The 22,080-nt window shown below is 48.2% G+C and overlaps 1 long non-coding RNA gene across 1 annotated transcript; it reads right to left on the bottom strand.

Annotated features, from left to right (window-relative positions):
- Positions 1 to 1,385: 1,385 nt before the first annotated feature.
- On the bottom strand, positions 1,386 to 10,904 carry LOC135977921 (uncharacterized). Its single transcript, XR_010595347.1, has 4 exons — positions 10,775 to 10,904; positions 9,269 to 9,387; positions 3,842 to 3,966; positions 1,386 to 1,509 (listed from the first exon to the last, which is right to left on the bottom strand). It is a non-coding gene; the product is annotated as an uncharacterized LOC135977921 (long non-coding RNA).
- Between the last annotated feature and the right edge of the window lie 11,176 nt (positions 10,905 to 22,080).

Here is a 22,080-nt window from a genome sequence, read left to right as displayed (position 1 = left end):
GGCCCTGTGCTCCTGTCCTGCCAGGCTGATGTCAGCATCTCTCTCTGAGGTCACCACCTCCCTAACACATTTGACCAATAAGCTGACATCCTGCAAAAGGCCTTTGTGATGTCACTGCCACACCCAACCAAACCCTGAAGTGCTAATGTCCTGCTGCTGGCCTGACACTTTGAAGGTTTGAGGTTGTCATAACTATAAAGGGAAGGGTAACAGCTGTCCTGTGTACAGTACTATAAAATCCTCCTGGCCAGAGACTCCAAAATCCTTTTCCCTGTAAAGGGTTAAGAAGCTCAGGTAACCTGGCTGGCATCTGACCTAAAGGACCAATAAGGGGACAAGATACTTTCAAATCTTGGGGAGGGGAAGGCTTTTGTTTGTGTTCTTTGTTTGTGTGGGTGTTCGCCCTCGGGACTGAGAGGGACCAGACATCAATCCAGGTTCTCCACATCTTTCTAAACAAGTCTCTCCTATTTCAAACAAGGCGTGTTAGTTTTCCTTTGTTTTCTCAACTTGTAAATGTACCTTTTCCTAGAGTGTTTATCTTTGTTTGCTGTACTTTGAACCTAAGACTAGAGGGGAGTCCTCTGAGCTCTTTAAGTTTGATTACCCTGTAAGGTTAATTTCCATACTGATTTTACAGAGATGATTTTTACCTTTTTCTTTAATTAAAAGCCTTATTTTTAAGAACCTGATTGATTTTTCCTTGTTTTAAGATCCAAGGAGTTTGGATCTTGATTCACCAGGAGTTGGTGGGAGGAAGGAGGGGAATGGTTAATTTCTCCTTCTTTTAGATCCAAGGGGGTTGGATCTGTATTCACCAGAAGTTGGTGGGAGGAAGGAGGGGGGATGGTTAATTTCTCCTTGTTTTAAGATCCAAGGGGTTTGGATCTGTATTCACCAGGGAATTGGTGAAAGGTTTCTCAAGGCTACCCAGGGGAGGAAATTAGCCTTGGGATGGTGGTTAAGCTTACAAGTTTTCATGCAGGCCCCTACATTTGTACCCTAAACTTCAAAGTGGGGATACAGCCTTGACACAGGTACTCTCTGTGGATCACCCCACTCAATGCGTCTTCATTCTAGGAAGCAAGCCGGCTAGACAGTAAAACATCAGACGCTGCTCCCAATACTACACTCAGTGTTTCCAAAATTAGTAGACTTTATGGCCACAAGAGACCTTTAGAGCATCTCATCTAAGCCCCTGCATATCATAGGCCTCCTGTATAGTACAATAGTTACTTTTTGGGCACACACATTCCAGAAAGGCATCTAGTCTTCATTCAATGACATCAAGAGATGGAGAATCCACCACTTTCCCTTTTAGTGAGTGCCAGGGGGCTCCATTTCCCCTTCCACTAGCTCCCCATTTACAGTGAGCCAGAGCAGTACCTGAAGCAGGGAGAGGGAGTTGCTAAGGCCTCAGAGGAACAGCCCCTGCAGTGTCTCAGGCACATGGCGTAAGTGCCGGATGATGCGGAGCTGGTGCATCTCTTTGGCCGTGACGTCCTCCTCCTGCAAGGGAACGAGAACCTGTCAGAGACTCAAATGCCCCGAGGAATGAGGGGCAATTAAGAACACCTGGAACCAGCAGTATTTACACCCAGCACCTGCCCACCACTGAGGGATGAATTCACCTCCTGAACCCCAGAATGGAGTCGTCTTCTCCTTTTTAGTAATCTCCAGTGCCAACCCCCGTCCTTGTAGGGTGAGCTCCTGCTACCTCCCCCTCAGTGCCCTTGACAGCTGTTCCACCTCCAAACCACAGCTCAAGTTAGTAAAACATCAGACGCTGCTCCCAATACTACACTCAGTGTTTCCAAAATTAGTAGACTTTATGGCCACAAGAGACCTTTACAGCATCTCATCTAAGCCCCTGCATATCATAGGTTTCCTGTATAGGACAATAGTTACTTTTTGGGCAGAAACATTCCACAAAGGCATTTAGTCTTCATTCAATGACATCAAGAGATGGAGAATCCACCACTTTCCCATTTAGTGAGTGCCAGGGGGCTCCATTTCCCCTTCCACTAGCACCCCATTTACAGTGAGCCAGAGCAGTACCTGCAGCAGGGAGTAGGAGTTGCTGATGTTCACAAAGGCACAGCCCCTGCAGTGTCAACTTCGCACGAGGGGAGGTGAAGAGCACCCCCAGCAACACACACACACACACACCACTCTTGGTGGTGGGAGGGGAACAAGAGAAAGGAAGGAGGGATGGAGGAAAAGGTAAAACGAAAAGGAGAAACCCTAATGTCCCCAGTGATTCTACGGCACAAAATCCCAGGTGGGCTATAAAATTCTGCCACCTTGAACTAGTGTTTTCCATGCCTAGAATTCAGCTGGCACCAGATGGATCAGACTGAGCAGGTTAAAAACCTCTCCAAGGCTCTTACCTTCTCAACAGGCACGTCTGTTTTCTAGTAAAATCAATAAAAGGAGAAAACTCGAAAGAGGTTCCTGCTCGCACTCACATAGGTCTCCCACAGTATTCTTGCCGCCAAGTTAAAGAAGTATGGGCTGGATGAATGGACTGTAAGCTGGATAGAAAGCTGGCTAGATCGTCGGGCTCAACGGGTAGTGATCAATGGCTCCATGTCTAGTTGGCAGCCGGTTTCAAGCGGAGTGCCCCAAGGGTCGGTCCTGGGGCCGGTTTTGTTTAATATCTTTATTAATGATCTGGAGGATGGTGTGGACTGCACTCTCAGCAAGTTTGCAGGTGACACTCAACTAGGAGGCGTGGTAGATACTCTAGAGGGTAGGGATCGGATACAGAGGGACCTAGACAAATTAGAGGATTGGGCCGAAAAAAACCTGATGAGGTTCAACAAGGACAAGAGCAGAGTCCTGCACTTAGGACGGAAGAATCCCACGCACTGCTACAGACTAGGGACCAAATGGCTAGGTAGCAGTTCTGCAGAAAAGGACCTAGGGGTCACAGTGGACGAGAAGCTGGATATGAGTCAACAGTGTGCTCTTGTACCCAAGAAGGCTAACGGCATTTTGGGCTGTATAAGTAGGGGCATTGCCAGCAGATCGAGGAACGTGATCGTTCCCCTTTATTCGACATTGGTGAGGCCTGAAATGGAATACTGTGTCCAGTTTTGGGCCCCACACTACAAGAAGGATGAGGAAAAATTGGAAAGAGTCCAGCGGAGGGCAACAAAAATGATTAGGGGTCTGGAGCACATGACTTATGAGGAGAGGCTGAGGGAACTGGGATTGTTTAGTCTCCAGAAGAGAAGAATGAGGGGGGATTTGATAGCAGCCTTCAACTACCTGAAGGGGGGTTCCAAAGAGGATGGAGCTCGGCTGTTCTCAGTGGTGGCAGATGACAGAATAAGGAGGAATGGTCTCAAGTTGCAGTGGGGGAGGTCCAGGTTGGATATCAGGAAAAACTATTTCACTAGGAGGATGGTGAAACACTGGAATGCGTTACCTAGGGAGGTGGTGGAGTCTCCTTCCTTGGAGGTTTTTAAGGCCCGGCTTGACAAAGCCCTGGCTGGGATGATTTAGCTGGGAATTGGTCCTGCTTTGAGCAGGGGGTTGGACTAGATGACCTCTTGAGGTCCGTTCCAACTCTGATATTCTATGATTCTATGATTCTAACAGGGACGTCTGTTTTCTAGTAAAATCAGTAAAAGGAAAGGAGAAAACTCGAAAGAGGCTCCTGCTCGCACTCACATACGTCAACCCTAACACTCTCTCAGTCCTCAAAGAGAGACCTCGAGAAGGAGAGTTGCTGAAGCAAAGCCACAGGGGTCCACCACTTTCCCTTTTAGTGAGTGCCAGGGGGCTCCATTTCCCCTTCCACTAGCACCCCATTTACAGTGAGGCAGAGCAGTACCTGCAGCAAGGAGCGGGAGTTGCTGATGTTCACAGAGGCACAGCCCCTGCAGTGTCTCAGGAATCTGGCGCAAGTGCTGGATGATGCGGAGCTGGTGCATCACTTTTGGCCGTGACGTCCTCCTGCTGCAAGGGAACGAGAACCTGTCAGAGACTCAAACGCCCCGAGGAATCAGCGGGAATTAAGGGCACCTGGAACCAGCACTACTTCCACCCATCACCTGCCCACCACTGAGGGATAAATTCACCTCCTGAACCCCAGAATGGAGTCTTCTTGTCCTTTCTAGTAACCTCCAGTGCCAACCCCCCTCCTTGAAGGATGAGCTCCTGCTATCTCCCCCTCAGTGCCCTTGACAGCTGTTCCACCTCCAAACCACAGCTCAAGTTATTAGTACCTTTGGACACAGACTGGCTAACCTAGTGAGGAGGGCTTTAAACTAGGTTCGACGGGGACAGGTGAGCAAAGCCCACAGGTAAGTGGGGAACATGGAGACCGGGGAGATGGGTCAAAAACGAGAGGGAGTGTGGGCTATATTGTCAGAGGGAAAGGAGGGTCAGGACAAAACTGGGAGGAAAGATCAAACCAGTATCTTAGATGTCTATATACAAATGCGAGAAGTATGGGGAATAAGCAGGAAGAACTGGAAGTGCTAATAAATAAATACAACTATGACATTGTTGGCATCACTGAAACTTGGTGGGATAATACACATGATTGGAATGTTGGTGTGGATGGGTACAGCTTGCTCAGGAAGGATAGACAGGGGAAAAGGGAGGAGGTGTTGCCTTGTATATTAAAAATGTACACACTTGGACTGAGGTAGAGATGGACATAGGAGACGGAAGTGTTGAGAGTCTCTGGGTTAGGCTAAAAGGGGTAAAAAACAAGGGAGATGTCATGCTAGGAGTCTACTACACGCCACCTAACCAGGTGGAAGAGGTGGATGAGGCTTTTTTTAAGCAACTAACAAACTCATCCAAAGCCCAAGATTTGGTGGTGATGGGGGACTTCAACTATCCGGCTATATGTTGGGAAAATAACACAGCGGGGCACAGACTATCCAACAAATTCCTGGACTGCATTGGAGACAACTTTTGATTTCAGAAGGTTGAAAAAGCTACTGGGGGGAAGCTGTTCTAGACTTGATTTTAACAAATAGGGAGGAACTCGTTGAGAATTTGAAAGTAGAAGGCAGCCTGGGTGAAAGTGATCATGAAATCATAGAGTTTGCAATTCTAAGGAAGGGTAGAAGGGAGAACAGCAAAATAGAGACAATGGATTTCAGGAAGGCAGATTTTGGTAAGCTCAGAGAGCTGATAGGTAAGGTCCCATGGGAATCAAGACTGAGGGGAAAAACAACTGAGGAGAGTTGGCAGTTTTTCAAAGGGACACTATTAAGGGCCCAAAAGCAAGCTATTCCGCTGGTTAGGAAAGATAGAAAATGTGGCAAAAGACCACCTTGGCTTAACCATGAGATCTTGCATGATCTAAAAAATAAAAAGGAGTCATATCAAAAATGGAAACTGGGACAGATTACAAAGGATGAATATAGGCAAACAACACAGGAATGCAGGGGCAAGATTAGAAAGGCAAAGGCACAAAATGAGCTCAAACTAGCTACGGGAATAAAGGGAAACAAGAAGACTTTTTATCAATACATTAGAAGCAAGAGGAAGACCAAAGACAGGGTAGGCCCACTGCTTAGTGAAGAGGGAGAAACAGTAACAGGAAACTTGGAAATGGCGGAGATGCTTAATGACTTCTTTGTTTCGGTCTTCACCGAGAAGTCTGAAGGAATGCCTAACATAGTGAATGCTAATGGGAAGGGGGTAGGTTTAGCAGATAAAATAAAAAAAGAACAAGTTAAAAATCACTTAGAAAAGTTAGATGTCTGCAAGTCACCCGGGCCTGATAAAATGCATCCTAGAATACTCAAGGAGCTAATAGAGGAGGTATCTGAGCCTCTAGCTATTATCTTTGGAAAATCATGGGAGACGGGAGAGATTCCAGAAGACTGGAAAAAGGCAAATATAGTGCCCATCTATAAAAAGGGAAATAAAAACAACCCAGGAAACTACAGACCCCAGTGAGTTTAACTTCTGTGCCAGGGAAGATAATGGAGCAAGTAATTAAGGAAATCATCTGCAAACACTTGGAAGGTGGTAAGGTGATAGGGAACAGCCAGCATGGATTTGTGAAGAACAAATCTGATAGCTTTCTTTGATAGGATAACGAGCCTTGTGGATAAGGGTGAGGCTGTGGATGTGGTATACCTAGACTTTAGTAAGGCATTTCATACGGTCTCGCATGATATTCTTATTGATAAACTAGGCAAATACAATTTAGATGGGGCTACTATAAGGTGGGTGCATAACTGGCTGGATAACCGTACTCAGAGAGTTTTTATTAATAGTTCCCAATCCTGCTGGAAAGCCATAACGAGTGGGGTATCGCAGGGGTCTGTTTTGGGACCGGCGCTGTTCAATATCTTCATCAACGACTTAGATATTGGCATAGAAAGTACGCTTATTAAGTTTGCGGATGATACCAAACTGGGAGGGATTGCAACTGCTTTGGAGGACAGGGTCATAATTCAAAATGATCTGGACAAATTGGAGAAATGGTCTGAGTTAAACAGGATGAAGTTTAACAAAGACAAATGCAAAGTGCTCCACTTAGGAAGGAACAATCAGTTTCACACATACAGAATGGGAAGAGACTGTCTAGGAAGGAGTACGGCAGAAAGGGATCTAGGGGTTATAGTGGACCACAAGCTAAATATGTGTCAACAGTGTGATGCTGTTGCAAAAAAAGCAAACCTGATTCTGGGATGTATTAACAGGTGTGTTGTGAGCAAGACACGAGAAGTCATCCTTCCGCTCTACTCTGCTCTGGTTAGGCCTCAGCTGGAGTATTGTGTCCAGTTCTGGGCACCGCATTTTAAAAAAGATGTGGAGAAATTGGAAAGGGTCCAGAGAAGAGCAACAAGAATGATTAAAGGTCTTGAGAACATGACCTATGAAGGAAGGCTGAAAGAATTGGCTTTGTTTAGTTTGGAAAAGAGAAGACTGAGAGGAGACATGATAGCAGTTTTCAGGTATTTAAAAGGGTGTCATAAGGAGGAGGGAGAAAACTTGTTCACCTTAGCCTCTAAGGATAGAACCAGAAGCAATGGGTTTAAAGTGCAGCAAGGGAGGTCTAGGTTGGACATTAGGAAAAAGTTCCTAACTGTCAGGGTGGTTAAACACTGGAATAAATTGCCGAGGGAGGTTGTGGAATCTCCATCTCTTGAGATATTTAAGAGTAGGTTAGATAAATGTCTATCAGGGATGGTCTAGATGGTATTTGGTCCTGCCACGCGGGCAGGGGACTGGACTCGATGACCTCTCGAGGTCCCTTCCAGTCCGATAATCTATGAATGTATGAAAAAAACACTGTTCTCCACCCCCACCCAGGTTGGGCAGGGAGGCGGCTCTAGCAGGGGGGGCAGGAGGGATTCTGGCAGCAGTGAAGTGGGTTGCGGGGAAGTTGAGATCTTGACCCAAGTCATCCCAGACACTAATGCTAAGCCACAGGATGGCAGCATCTAGTGTTAGTGGAGTCCAAACACTATTTCAACCCCACAGTTTTCGAGGAACAGGAGAAAGGACAAAAGAAGTAAGAGATGAAGAGAAAGGAAGGAGGGATGGAGGAAAAGGTAAAACAAAAAGGACAAACCCTAATGTCCCCAGTGATTCTACGGCACAAAATCCAAGGGATGGAATAAAATTCTGCCATCTTAAACTACTGTTTTCCATGCCTAGAATTCAGCTGGCACCACGTGGATCAGACTGAGCAGCTGCCAAAACCTCTTGGAGGCTCTTACCTTCTAAACAGGGACGTCTGTTTTCTAGTAAAATCAGTAAAAGGAAAGGAGAAAACTCGAAAGAGGCTCCTGCACGCACTCACGTACGTGAACCCTAATACTCTCTCAGTCCTCAAAGAAAGACCCCGAGAAGGAGACTTGCTGAAGCAAAGCCACAGGGTCTCTGAGGTTTCCCTGGCCCTGTGCTCCTGTCCTGCCAGGCTGATGTCAGCATCTCTCTCTGAGGTCACCACCTCTCTAACACATTTGACCAATAAGCTGACATCCTGCAAAAGGCCTTTGTGATGTCACTGCCACACCCAACCAAACCCTGAAGTGCTAATGTCCTGCTGCTGGCCTGACACTTTGAAGGTTTGAGGTTGTCATAACTATAAAGGGAAGGGTAACAGCTGTCCTGTGTACAGTACTATAAAATCCTCCTGGCCAGAGACTCCAAAATCCTTTTCCCTGTAAAGGGTTAAGAAGCTCAGGTAACCTGGCTGGCATCTGACCTAAAGGACCAATAAGGGGACAAGATACTTTCAAATCTTGGGGAGGGGAAGGCTTTTGTTTGTGTTCTTTGTTTGTGTGGGTGTTCGCCCTCGGGACTGAGAGGGACCAGACATCAATCCAGGTTCTCCACATCTTTCTAAACAAGTCTCTCCTATTTCAAACAAGGCGTGTTAGTTTTCCTTTGTTTTCTCAACTTGTATATGTACCTTTTACTAGAGTGTTTATCTTTGTTTGCTGTACTTTGAACCTAAGACTAGAGGGGAGTCCTCTGAGCTCTTTAAGTTTGATTACCCTGTAAGGTAAATTTCCATACTGATTTTACAGAGATGATTTTTACCTTTTTCTTTAATTAAAAGCCTTATTTTTAAGAACCTGATTGATTTTTCCTTGTTTTAAGATCCAAGGAGTTTGGATCTTGATTCACCAAGAGTTGGTGGGAGGAAGGAGGGGAATGGTTAATTTCTCCTTCTTTTAGATCCAAGGGGGTTGGATCTGTATTCACCAGAAGTTGGTGTGAGGAAGGAGGGGGGATGGTTTATTTCTCCTTGTTTTAAGATCCAAGGGGTTTGGATCTGTATTCACCAGGGAATTGGTGAAAGGTTTCTCAAGGCTACCCAGGGGAGGAAATTAGCCTTGGGATGGTGGTTAAGCTTAGAAGTTTTCATGCAGGCCCCTACATTTGTACCCTAAACTTCAAAGTGGGGATACAGCCTTGACACAGGTACTCTCTGTGGATCACCCCACTCAATGCGTCTTCATTCTAGGAAGCAAGCCGGCTAGACAGTAAAACATCACAGGCTGCTCCCAATACTACACTCAGTGTTTCCAAAATTTGAATACTTTATGGCCACAAGAGACCTTTAGAGCATCTCATCTAAGCCCCTGCATATCATAGGCCTCCTCTATAGTACAATAGTTACTTTTTGGGCACACACATTCCAGAAAGGCATCTAGTCTTCATTCAATGACATCAAGAGATGGAGAATCCACCACTTTGCCTTTTAGTGAGTGCCAGGGGGCTCCATTTCCCCTTCCACTAGTTCCCCATTTACAGTGAGACAGAGCAGTACCTGCAGCAGGGAGCGGGAGTTGCTGAAAGACTCAGAGGAACAACCCATGCAGTGTCTCAGGCACCTGGCACAAGTGGCGGATGATGCGGGTGCATCACTTTGGCCGTGACGTCCTCCTGCTGCAAGGGAACGAGAACCTGTCAGAGACTCAAACGCCCCGAGGAATCAGGGGGAATTAAGGGCACCGGGAACAAGCAGTATTTCCACTCAGCACCTGCCCACCGCTGAGGGATGAATTCACCTCCTGAACCCCAGAATGGAGTCTTCTTGTCCTTTCTAGTAACCTCCAGTGCCAAATCCCCTCCTTGAAGGGTGAGCTGCTGCTACCTCCCTCTCAGTGCCCTTGACAGCTGTTCCACCACCAAACCACAGCTCAAGTTATCAGAACCCTCTTCTCCACCCCCACCCAGGTTGGCCAGGGAGGCGGCTCTAGCAGGGGTGGCAGGAGGGATTCTGCCAGCAGTGAAGTGGGTTCCGGGGAGGTTGAGATCTTGCCCCAAGTCATCCCAGACACCAATGCTAATCCACACGATGGCAGCATCTAGTGTCAGTGGAGTCCAAGCACTATTTCAACCACACAGGTTTGGATGAACTCCCCACAAAGGGAGGTGAAGAGCACCCCCAGCAACACACAAACACACACACACACACAAAAACCACTCCCGGTGGTGGGAGGGGAACAGGAGAAAGGACAAAAGAAATAAGAGATGAAGAGAAAGGAAGGAGGGAGGGAGGAAAAGGTAAAACGAAAAGGACAAACACTAATGTCCCCAGTGATTCTACGGGACAAAATCACAGGGAGGGAATAAAATTCTGCCACCTTGAACTAGTGTTTTCCATGCTTAGAATTCAGCTGGCACCAGGTGGATCAGACTGAACAGGATACAAACCTCTCCGAGGCACTTACCTTCCTCAAAGAGAGACCTCAAGGAGGAGACTTGCTGAAGCAAAGCCAGAGGGGTCTCTGAGGTTTCCCTGGCCCTCATGTCAGCATCTCTCTCTGATGTCAGCATCTCTCTCTGAGGTCACCACCTCCCTAACACATTTGACCAATAAGCTGACGTCCTGCAAAAGGCCTTTGTGATGTCACTGCCACACCCAACCAAACCCTGAAGTGCTAATGTCCTCCTGCTGGCCTGACACTTTGAAGGTTTGAGCTACTCTGTGTGAATCACCCCACTCAATGGGTCTTCATTCTAGGAAGCAAGCCGGCTAGACAATAAAACATCAGAGGCTGCTCCCAATGCTACACTCCGTGTTTCCAAAATTACTACACTTTATGGCCAGAAGAGACCTTTAGAGCATCTAATCTAAGCCCCTGCATATCATGGGCTTCCTGTATAGTACAATAGTTACTTTTTGGGTACAAACATTCCAGAAAGGTATCTAGTCTAAATTAAATGACATTAAGAGATGGAGAATCCATCACTTTCCCTTTTAGTGAGTGCCAGGGGGCTCCATTTCCCCTTCCACTAGCTCCCCATTTACAGTGAGCCAGAGCAGTACCTGCAGCAGGGAGCGGGAGTTCCTGAAGGCCTCAGAGGCGCAGCCCCTGCAGTGTCTCAGGCACGTGGCGTAAGTGCAGGATGATGCGGAGCTGGTGCATCATTTTGGCCGTGACGTCCTCCTGCTGCAAGGGAACGAGAACCTGTCAGAGACTCAAACGCCCCGAGGAATCAGGGGGAATTAAGGGAACCTGGAACCAGCAGTATTTCCACCCAGCACCTGCCCATCAATGAGAGATGAATTCACCTCCCGAACCCGAAAATGGAGTCTTCTTGTCCTTCCTAGAAACCTCCAGAGCCAACCCCCCTCCTTGTAGGGTGAGCTCCTGCTACCTCCTGTTCAGTGCCCTTCACAGATATTCCACCTCCAAACCACAGCTCAAGTCATCAGAACCCTCTTCTCCACCCCGACACAGGTTGGGCTGGGAGGCGGCTCTAACAGGGTGTGCAGGAGGGATTCTGACAGCAGTGAAGTAGGTTGCAGGGAGGTTGAGATCTTGACGCAAGTCATCCCAGACACTAATGCTAAGTCACACAATGGCAGCATCTACTGTCAGTGGGGTCCAAGCACTATTTCAACCCCACAGTTTTGGATCAACTCCCCACAAGGGGAGGAGAAGAGAACCATCAGCACCACACACACACACACACACACCACTCCTGGTGGTGTGAGGGGAACAAGAGAAAGGACAAAAGAAGTAAGAGATGAAGAGAAAGGAAGGAGGGATGGAGGAAAAGGGAAAAGGAAAAGGACAAACCCTAATGTCCCCATGTCGGACATCAGGAATGGTAACATACATAAGCCAGTATGTGAACACTTCAATCTCCCTGGTCATTCTATTACAGATTTAAAAGTCACTATCATTGAACAAAAAAAACTTCAGAAACAGACTTCAAAGAGAAACAGCAGAACTAAAATTCATTTGCAAATTCAACACCATTAATCTGGGCTTGAATAGGGACTGGGAGTGGCTGGCTCACTACAGAAGCAGCTTTTCCTCTCCTGGAATTGACACCTCCTCATCTATTATTGGGAGTGGACTACATCCACCCTGATTTTTGAATTGGCCCTGTCAACACTGGTTCTCCACTTGTGAAGTAACTCCCTGCTCTCCATGTGTCAGTATATAATGCCTGCATCTGTAACTTTCACTCTATGCATCCGAAGAAGTGAGGTTTTTACTCACGAAAGCTTATGCCCAAATAAATCTGTTAGTCTTTAAGGTGCCACCAGACTCCTTGTTGTTTTCCTAATATCCCCAGTGATTCTACGGGACAAAATCCCAGGGAGGGAATAAAATTCTGCACCTTAAACTAGTGTTTTCCATGCCTAGAATTCAGATGGCACCAGGTGGATCAGACTGAACAGGTTACAAACCTCTCCGAGGCACTTACTTTCTCAACAGGGACTTCTGTTTTCTAGTAAAATGGGTAAAAGGAAAGGAGAAAACTCGAAAGAGGCTCCTGCTCACACTCACATATGTGAACCCTAATACTCTCTCAGTCCTCAAAGAGAACTCGAGAAGGAGACTTGCTGAAGCAAAGCCACAGGGGTCTCTGAGGTTTCCCTGGCCCTGCGCCCCTGTTTTGCCTGGCTGATGTGAGCATCTCTCTCTGAGGTCACCACCTCCCTAACAACTTTGACCAATAGGCTGAGCTCCTGCAAAAGGCCTTTGTGATGTCACTGCCACACCCACCCATCCCCTGAAGTGCTAATGTCCTGCTGCTGGCCTGACACTTTGAAGGTTTGAGCTACTCTCTGTGGATCACCCCACTCAATGCGTCTTCATTCTAGGAAGCAAGCCGGTTAGACAGTAAAACATTAGAGGCTGCTCCCAATGCTACACTCAGTGTTTCCAAAATTAATACACTTTATGGCCAGAAGAGACCTTTAGAGCATCTCATCTAACCCCCTGCATATCATAGGCTTCCTGTATAGGACAATAGTAACTTCTTGGGCACAAACATTCCAGAAAGGCATCTAGTTTCATTCAATGACTTCAAGAGATGGAGAATGCACCACTTTCCCTTTCACTGAGTGCCAGGGGTTCCATTTCCCCTTCCACTAGCTCCCCATTTACAGTGAGCCAGAGCAGTACCTGCAACAGGGAGCGGGAGTTGCTGAAGGCCTCAGAGGCACAACCCCTCCAGTGTCTCTGGCACCTGGCGCAAGTGATGGATGATGCGGAGCTGGTGCCTCACTTTGGCCGTGACGCCCTCCTGCTGCAAGGGAATGAGAACCAGTCAGACTCAAACGCCCCGAGGAATCAGGGGGAATTAAGGGCACCTGGAACCAGCAGTATTTCCACTCAGCACCTGCCCAACACTGAGGGATAAATTCACCTCCTGAAAGCCAGAATGGAGTCTTCTTGTCCTTTCTAGTAACCTCCAGTGCCAATCCCCTTCCTTCTAGGGTGAGCTCCTGCTACCTCCCCCTCAGTGTCCTTGACAGCTGTTCCACCTCCAAACCACAGCTTAAGTCATCAGAAACCTCTTCTAGACCCCCACCAAGGTTGGGCTGGGAGGCGGGTCTAGCAGTGGGGGCAGGAGGGATTCTGGCAGCAGTGAAGTGGGTTGCGGGGAGGTTGAGATCTTGCCCAAGTCATCCGAGACACTAACGCTAAGCCACAGGATGGCAGCATCTAGTGTCTGTGGAGTCCAAGCACTATTTCAACCCCACAGTTTTGGATGAACTTCCCACAAGAGGAGGTGAAGATCACCCCCAGCAACACACACACACACACACACACACACACACACACACACACCACTCCTGGTGGTGGGAGGGGAACAGGAGAAAGGACAAAAGAAGTAAGAGATGAAGAGAAAGGAAGGAGGGATGGTGGAAAAGGTAAAACGAAAAGGACAAACCCTAATGTCCCCAGTGATTCCACGGGACAAAATCCCGTGTGGACTACAAAATTCTGTCACCTTGAACTAGTGTTTTCCATGCCTAGAATTCAACGGGCACCAGGTGGATCAGACTGAGCAGGTTCAAAAACCTCTTGGAGGCTCTTACCTTCTAAACAGGGACGTCTGTTTTCTAGTAAAATCAGTAAAAGGGAAGGAGAAAACTCGAAAGAGGCTCCTGCTCGCACTCACATACGTGAACCCTAATACTCTCTCAGTACTCAAAGAGAGACCTCGAGAAGGAGACTTGCTAAAGCAAAGCCACAGGGGTCTCTGAGGTTTCCCTGTCCCTGCGCCCCTGACTGATGTCAGCATCTCTCTCTGAGGTCACCACCTCCCTAACACCTTTGACCAATACGCTGAGATACTGCATGTAGCGGGGCGGCCTGGCTCCCAGGCGCCCCAGGAAGTCAAGGCCACCGCGGCCTGTCCCCACCCCCCGGAAGTCAAGGGGCGGGACAGGAAGTATAAAGGCCAAGCCACAGCGCTCAGTAGCTGGCCGGCAGCGGGAGAGGACAGACGCTGGTGCCCGAGCTCCCGCGGACCTGAGCCTGCCGAGAGCCCGGTATCCTGAGGAACGGTCTGAGCTTCCCCCGCCAAGGGCCCAGAGGGAGTGACAGACCTACCTGCTGCTCGGGGCCCGGAGGAGCCCATGATCTGCGACCCAGCAGACGGAACTCAGGAGGAACAGGTACCCATGGAGGAGGAGATGGGAAGTGGCCCGGGGATAGCAGACCCCGAACCCATGTCAGTGTGTTGCGGTCAGGATCCCCACTGACTGCGCGGCAGACGGACTGCTGCGGATAGGGCCCCGGGCTGGAACACAGTGGAGTGGGTGGGCCTGTGTTCCCCCCTGCCACCCCGTGCTGGGTGGCAGTCTCTCCTCCTCCTTGTCCAAGGGGCCTGGGCCTCTGACTTACGATTGGTTTGCTGCCCCGCCCTGACCCAGGGCCGGAGCTGTTGATTGTGTGCTCAGTCCCTGCATAAGGGCCTGAGCTCTGAACTGTTGATTGTGTGCTCAGTCCCTGCACAAAGGCCTGAGCGCCGAACTGCTAATTGTGTGCTCAGCCCCTACCCAAAGGTCTGGGCCCTAACTATTATTCGCTTTGTAGCGGGGCGGCCTGGCTCCCAGGTACCCCAGGGAGGGACGAGCCCCACCCCGGAACTACTACACTGCAAAAGGCCTTTGTGATGTCACTGCCACACCCACCCATCCCCTGAAGTGCTAATGTCCTGCTGCTGGCCTGACACTTTGAAGGTTTCAGCTACTCTCTGTGGATCACCCCACTCGATGCGTCTTCATTCTAGGAAGCAAGCAGGCTAGACAGTAAAGCATTAGAGGCTGCTCCCAATGCTACACTCAGTGTTTCCAAAATTACTACACTTTATGGCCAGAAGAGACCTTTAGAACATCTCATCTAACCCCCTGCATATCATAGGCTTCCTGTATAGTACAATAGGTACTTTTTGGGCACACACATTCCAGAAAGGCATCTAGTCTTCATGAAATGACATCAAGAGATGGAGAATCCACCACTTTCCCTTTTCCTGAGTGCCAGGGGGCTCCATTTCCCCTTCCACTAGCTCGCCATTTACAGTGAGCCAGAGCAGTACCTGCAGCAGGGAGCGGGAGTTGCTGATGGCCTCAGAGGCACAGCCCCTGCAGTGTCTAAGGCACCTGGCACAAGTGCCGGATGATGCAGAACTGGTGTATCACTCTGGCCATGACGTCCTCCTGCTGCAAGGGAACGAGAACCTGTCAAAGACTCAAACGCCCCGAGGAATCAGGGGGAATTAAGGGCATCTGGAACCAGCAGTATTTCCACCCAGCACCTCCCCACCACTGAGGGATGAATTCACCTCCTGAACCCCAGAATGGAGTCTTCTTGTCCTTTCTAGTAACCTCCAGTGCCAACCCCCCTCCTTGAAGGATGAGATCCTGCTACTTCCCCCTCAGTGCCCTTGACAGCTGTTCCACCTCCAAACCACAGCTCAAGTTATCAGAACCCTCTTCTCCACCCCCACCCAGGTTGGGCAGGGAGGCGGCTCTAGCAGGGTGTGCAGGAGGGATTCTGCCAGCAGTGAAGTGGGTTGAGGGGAGGTTGAGATCTTGCCCCAATCATCCCAGACACTAATGCTAAGCCACAGGATGGCAGCATCTAGTGTCATTGGAGTTCAAGCACTATTTCAACCTCACAGTTTTGGATCAATTTCCCACAAGGGGAGGTGAAGAGCACCCCCAGCAACACACACACACACACACACACACCCCACTCCTGGTGGTGGCAGGTGAACAGGAGAAAGGACAAAAGAAGTAAGAGATGAAGAGAAAGGAAGGAGGGATGGAGGAAAAGGTAAAACGAAAATGACAAACACTAATGTCCCCTGTGATTCTACGGGACAAAATCCCACAGAGGGAATAAAATTCTGCCACCTTAACCTAGTGTTTTCCATGCCTAGAATTCAGCTGGCACCAGATGGATCAGACTGAGCAGGTTCCAAAACCTCTTGGAGCCTCTTACCTTCTAAATAGGGACGTCTGTTTTCTAGTAAAATCCGTCAAAGGAAAGGAGAAAACTCCAAAGAGGCTCCTGCTCGCACTCACACATGTGAACACTAATACTCTCTCAGTCCTCAAAGAGAGACCTCGAGAAGGAGACTTGCTGAAGCAATAACAGACACTTGGTGGGATAACTCACATGACTGGAGTACTGTCATGGATGGATATAAACTGTTCAGGAAGGACAGGCAGGGCAGAAAAGGTGGGGGAGTTGCATTGTATGTAAGAGAGGAGTATGAGTGCTCAGAGGTCCGGTATGAAACTGTAGAAAAACCTGAGAGTCTCTGGATAAAGTTGAGAAGTTTGAGCAACAAGGGGGATGTCACGGTTGGAGTCTGGTATAGACCACCAGACCAGGGGGATGAGGTGGACGAGGCTTTCTTCTGGCAACTAGCAGAAGTTGCTAGATCGCAGGCCCTGGTTCTCATGGGAGACTTTAATCACCCTGATATCTGCTAGGAGAGCAATACAGCGGTGCACAGACAATCCAGGAAGTTTTTGGAAAGTGTAGGGCACAATTTCCTGGTGCAAGTGCTGGAGGAACCAACTAGGGGCAGAGCTTTTCTCGACCTGCTGCTCACAAACAGGGAAGAATTAGTAGGGGAAGCAAAAGTGGATGGGAACCTGGGAGGCAGTGACCATGAGATGGTCGAGTTCAGGATCCTGACACAAGGAAGAAAGGAGAGCAGCAGAATACGGACCCTGGACTTCAGAAAAGCAGACTTTGACTCCCTCAGGGAACAGATGGGCAGGATCCCCTGGGAGAATAACATGAAGGGCAAAGGGGTCCAGGAGAGCTGGCTGTATTTTAAAGAATCCTTATTGCGGTTGCAGGAACAAACCATCCCGATGTGTAGAAAGAATAGTAAATATGGCAGGCGACCAGCTTGGCTAAAGAGTGAAATCCTTGCTGATCTTAAACGCAAAAAAGAAGCTTACAAGAAGTGGAAGATTGGACAAATGACCAGGGAGGAGTATAAAAATATTGCTCAGGCATGCAGGAGTGAAATCAGGAAGGCCAAATCACACTTGGAGTTGCAGCTAGCAAGAGATGTTAAGAGTAACAAGAAGGGTTTCTTCAGGTATGTTAGCAACAAGAAGAAAGTCAAGGAAAGTGTGGGCCCCTTACTGAATGAGGGAGGCAACCTAGTGACTGAGGATGTGGAAAAAGCTAATGTACTCAATGCTTTTTTTGCCTCTGTCTTCACGAACAAGGTCAGCTCCCAGACTGCTGCACTGGGCAGCACAATATGGGGAGAAGGTGACCAGCCCTCTGTGGAGAAAGAAGTGGTTCGGGACTATTTAGAAAAACTGGACGTGCACAACTCCATGGGGGGGCTGGATGCGCTGCATCCGAGGGTGCTAAAGGACTTGGCGGATGAGATTGCACAGCCATTAGCCATTATTTTTGAAAACTCATGGCGATCGAGGGAGGTCCCGGATGACTGGAAAAAGGCTAATGTAGTGCCCATCTTTAAAAAAGGGAAGGAGGAGGATCTGGGGAACTACAGGCCAGTCAGCCTCACCTCAGTCCCTGGAAAAATCATGGAGCAGGTCCTCAAGGAATCAATTATGAAACACTTAGAGGAGAGGAAAGTGATCAGGAACAGTCAGCATGGATTTACCAAGGGGAAGTCGTGCCTGACTAACCTAATTGCCTTCTATCATGAGATAACTGGCTCTGTGGATGAGGGGAAAGCAGTGGATGTGTTATTCCTTGACTTTAGCAAAGCTTTTGATACGCTCTCCCACAGTATTCTTGCCACCAAGTTAAAGAAGTATGGGCTGGATGAATGGACTGTAAGGTGGATAGAAAGCTGGCTGGATCGTCGGGCTCAACGGGTAGTGATCAATGGCTCCATGTCTAGTTGGCAGCCGGTTTCAAGCGGAGTAGTGCCCCAAGGGTCGGTCCTGGGGCCGGTTTTGTTTAATATCTTTATTAATGATCTGGAGGATGGTGTGGACTGCACTCTCAGCAAGTTTGCAGATGACACTAAACTAGGAGGCGTGGTAGATACGCTAGAGGGTAGGGATCGGATACAGAGGGACCTAGACAAATTAGAGGATTGGGCCAAAAAAAACCTGATGAAGTTCAACAAGGACAAGTGCAGAGTCCTGCACTTAGGACGGAAGAATCCCATGCACTGCTACAGACTAGGGACCGAATGGCTAGGTAGCAGTTCTGCAGAAAAGGACCTAGGGGTCACAGTGGACGAGAAGCTGGATATGAGTCAACAGTGTGCTCTTGTTGCCAAGAAGGCTAACGGCATTTTGGGCTGTATAAGTAGGGGCATTGCCAGCAGATCGAGGAACGTGATCGTTCCCCTTTATTCGACATTGGTGAGGCCTCATCTGGAATACTGTGTCCAGTTTTGGGCCTGTGGAAGCAGAGAAAGAGCTCACAGGAAGGGGATGCAATGCATGACAGTTCGTTAGCAAGAGTTAGGCTAACTGTAACCCTAATAACGCGAGATTTGTAGAAGCGAGGAATGTGTGAGGCGGGTGAGAAAGAACTGTGTAAGAAGTCATTATGACCTGGTATAGATAAGGTGTAGAAGACCTTGTGTAGATAAGGTATAGAAAATATTGTATGTTGGCAAGAGTCAAAACAAGTGAAGAAATGAGATATCAAGATGGCCTATGTATAAACAAAACGCAGCTGTCCCTCGTTATTTCTGTAATGAAAGGTATAAATGCTTGCTGTAATTAGTTACCTGGGAGAGACCTGCTTAGCTCTCTCCCTCTGGGCAATTGTGAGAGTTAATAAAGCATCTGACTTGCTGTACCTAAACAAATAGTGAGAACTCTGTTTTTCTCCGACAGGCCCCACACTACAAGAAGGATGTGGAAAAATTGGAAAGAGTCCAGTGGAGAGCAACAAAAATGATTAGGGGTCTGGAGCACATGACTTATGAGGAGAGGCTGAGGGAACTGGGATTGTTTAGTCTCCAGAAGAGAAGAATGAGGGGGGATTTGATAGCAGCCTTCAACTACCTGAAGGGGGGTTCCAAAGAGGATGGAGCTCGGTTGTTCTCAGTGGTGGCAGATGACAGAACAAGGAGCAATGGTCTCAAGTTGCAGTGGGGGAGGTCCAGGTTGGATATTAGGAAACACTATTTCACTAGGAGGGTGGTGAAGCACTGGAATGCGTTAACTAGGGAGCTGGTGGAGTCTCCTTCCTTGGAGGTTTTTAAGGCCCGGCTTGACAAAGCCCTGGCTGGGATGATTTAGTTGGGAATTGGTCCTGCTTTGAGGACGGGGTTGGAGTAGATGACCTCTTGAGGTCCCTTCCAACCCTGATATTCTATGATTCTATGAAAGTCACAGGGGTCTCTGAGGTTTCCCTGGCCCTAAGCCCCTGTCCTGCCTGGCTGATGTCAGCATCTCTCTCTGAGGTTACCACCTCCCTAACACCTTTGACCAATAGGCTGAGGTCCTGAAAAGGCCTTTGTGATGTCACTGCCACACCCACCCATCCCCGGAAGTGCTAATGTCCTGCTGCTGGCCTGACACTTTGAAGGTTTGAGCTACTCTGTGTGGATCACCCCACTCAATGCGTCTTCATTCTAGGAAGCAAGCCGGCTAGACAGTAAAACATCAGAGGCTGCTCCCAATACTACACTCAGTGTTTCCAAAATTTGTAGACTTTATGGCCACAAGAGACCTTTAGAGCATCTCATCTAAGCCCCTGCATATCATAGGCCTCCTGTATAGTACAATAGTTACTTTTTGGGCACACACATTCCAGAAAGGCATCTAGTCTTCATTCAATGACATCAAGAGATGGAGAATCCACCACTTTCCCTTTTAGTGAGTACCAGGGGGCTCCATTTCCCCTTCCACTAGTTCCCCATTTACAGTGAGACAGAGCAGTACCTGCAGCAGGGAGCGGGAGTTGCTGATGGCCTCAGAGGCACAGCCCCTGCAGTGTCTCAGGAATCTGGCGCAAGTGCCGGATGATGCGGAGCTGGTGCATCACTTTTGGCCGTGACGTCCTCCTGCTGCAAGGGAACGAGAACCTGTCAGAGACTCAAACGCCCCGAGGAATCTGGAGGAATTAAGGGCACCTGGAACCAGCAGTATTTCCACCCAGCACCTGCCGACCACTGAGGGATAAATTCACCTCCTGAACCCCAGAATGGAGTCTTCTTGTCCTTTCTAGTAACCTCCAGTGCCAACCCCCCTCCTTGAAGGATGAGCTCCTGCTATCTCCCCCTCAGTGCCCTTGACAGCTGTTCCACCTCCAAACCACAGCTCAAGTTATTAGTACCTTTGGACACAGACTGGCTAACCTAGTGAGGAGGGCTTTAAACTAGGTTCGACGGGGACAGGTGAGCAAAGCCCACAGGTAAGTGGGGAACATGGAGACCGGGGAGATGGGTCAAAAACGAGAGGGAGTGTGGGCTATATTGTCAGAGAGAAAGGAGGGTCAGGACAAAACTGGGAGGAAAGATCAAACCAGTATCTTAGATGCCTATATACAAATGCGAGAAGTATGGGGAATAAGCAGGAAGAACTGGAAGTGCTAATAAATAAATACAACTATGACATTGTTGGCATCACTGAAACTTGGTGGGATAATACACGTGATTGGAATGTTGGTGTGGATGGGTACAGCTTGCTCAGGAAGGATAGACAGGGGAAAAAGGGAGGAGGTGTTGCCTTGTATATTAAAAATGTACACACTTGGACTGAGGTAGAGATGGACATAGGAGACGTTGAGAGTCTCTGGGTTAGGCTAAAAGGGGTAAAAAACAAGGGAGATGTCATGCTAGGAGTCTACTACACGCCACCTAACCAGGTGGAAGAGGTGGATGAGGCTTTTTTTAAGCAACTAACAAAATCATCCAAAGCCCAAGATTTGGTGGTGATGGGGGACTTCAACTATCCGGCTATATGTTGGGAAAATAACACAGCGGGGCACAGACTATCCAACAAATTCCTGGACTGCATTGGAGACAACTTTTTATTTCAGAAGGTTGAAAAAGCTACTGGGGGGAAGCTGTTCTAGACTTGATTTTAACAAATAGGGAGGAACTCGTTGAGAATTTGAAAGTAGAAGGCAGCCTGGGTGAAAGTGATCATGAAATCATAGAGTTTGCAATTCTAAGGAAGGGTAGAAGGGAGAACAGCAAAATAGAGACAATGGATTTCAGGAAGGCAGATTTTGGTAAGCTCAGAGAGCTGATAGGTAAGGTCCCATGGGAATCAAGACTGAGGGGAAAAACAACTGAGGAGAGTTGGCAGTTTTTCAAAGGGACACTATTAAGGGCCCAAAAGCAAGCTATTCCGCTGGTTAGGAAAGATAGAAAATGTGGCAAAAGACCACCTTGGCTTAACCATGAGATCTTGCATGATCTAAAAAATAAAAAGGAGTCATATCAAAAATGGAAACTGGGACAGATTACAAAGGATGAATATAGGCAAACAACACAGGAATGCAGGGGCAAGATTAGAAAGGCAAAGGCACAAAATGAGCTCAAACTAGCTACGGGAATAAAGGGAAACAAGAAGACTTTTTATCAATACATTAGAAGCAAGAGGAAGACCAAAGACAGGGTAGGCCCACTGCTTAGTGAAGAGGGAGAAACAGTAACAGGAAACTTGGAAATGGCGGAGATGCTTAATGACTTCTTTGTTTCGGTCTTCATCGAGAAGTCTGAAGGAATGCCTAACATAGTGAATGCTAATGGGAAGGGGGTAGGTTTAGCAGATAAAATAAAAAAAGAACAAGTTAAAAATCACTTAGAAAAGTTAGAAGCCTGCAAGTCACCCGGGCCTGATGAAATGCATCCTAGAATACTCAAGGAGCTAATAGAGGAGGTATCTGAGCCTCT

This window comes from Chrysemys picta, unplaced genomic scaffold (genome assembly GCF_011386835.1).
Source record: "Chrysemys picta bellii isolate R12L10 unplaced genomic scaffold, ASM1138683v2 scaf77, whole genome shotgun sequence".
Lineage (NCBI taxonomy): Eukaryota > Metazoa > Chordata > Testudines > Emydidae > Chrysemys > Chrysemys picta.
The sequence above is the reverse complement of the archived record's forward strand: the minus strand, read 5'-3'. Positions and strand labels throughout refer to the sequence as shown.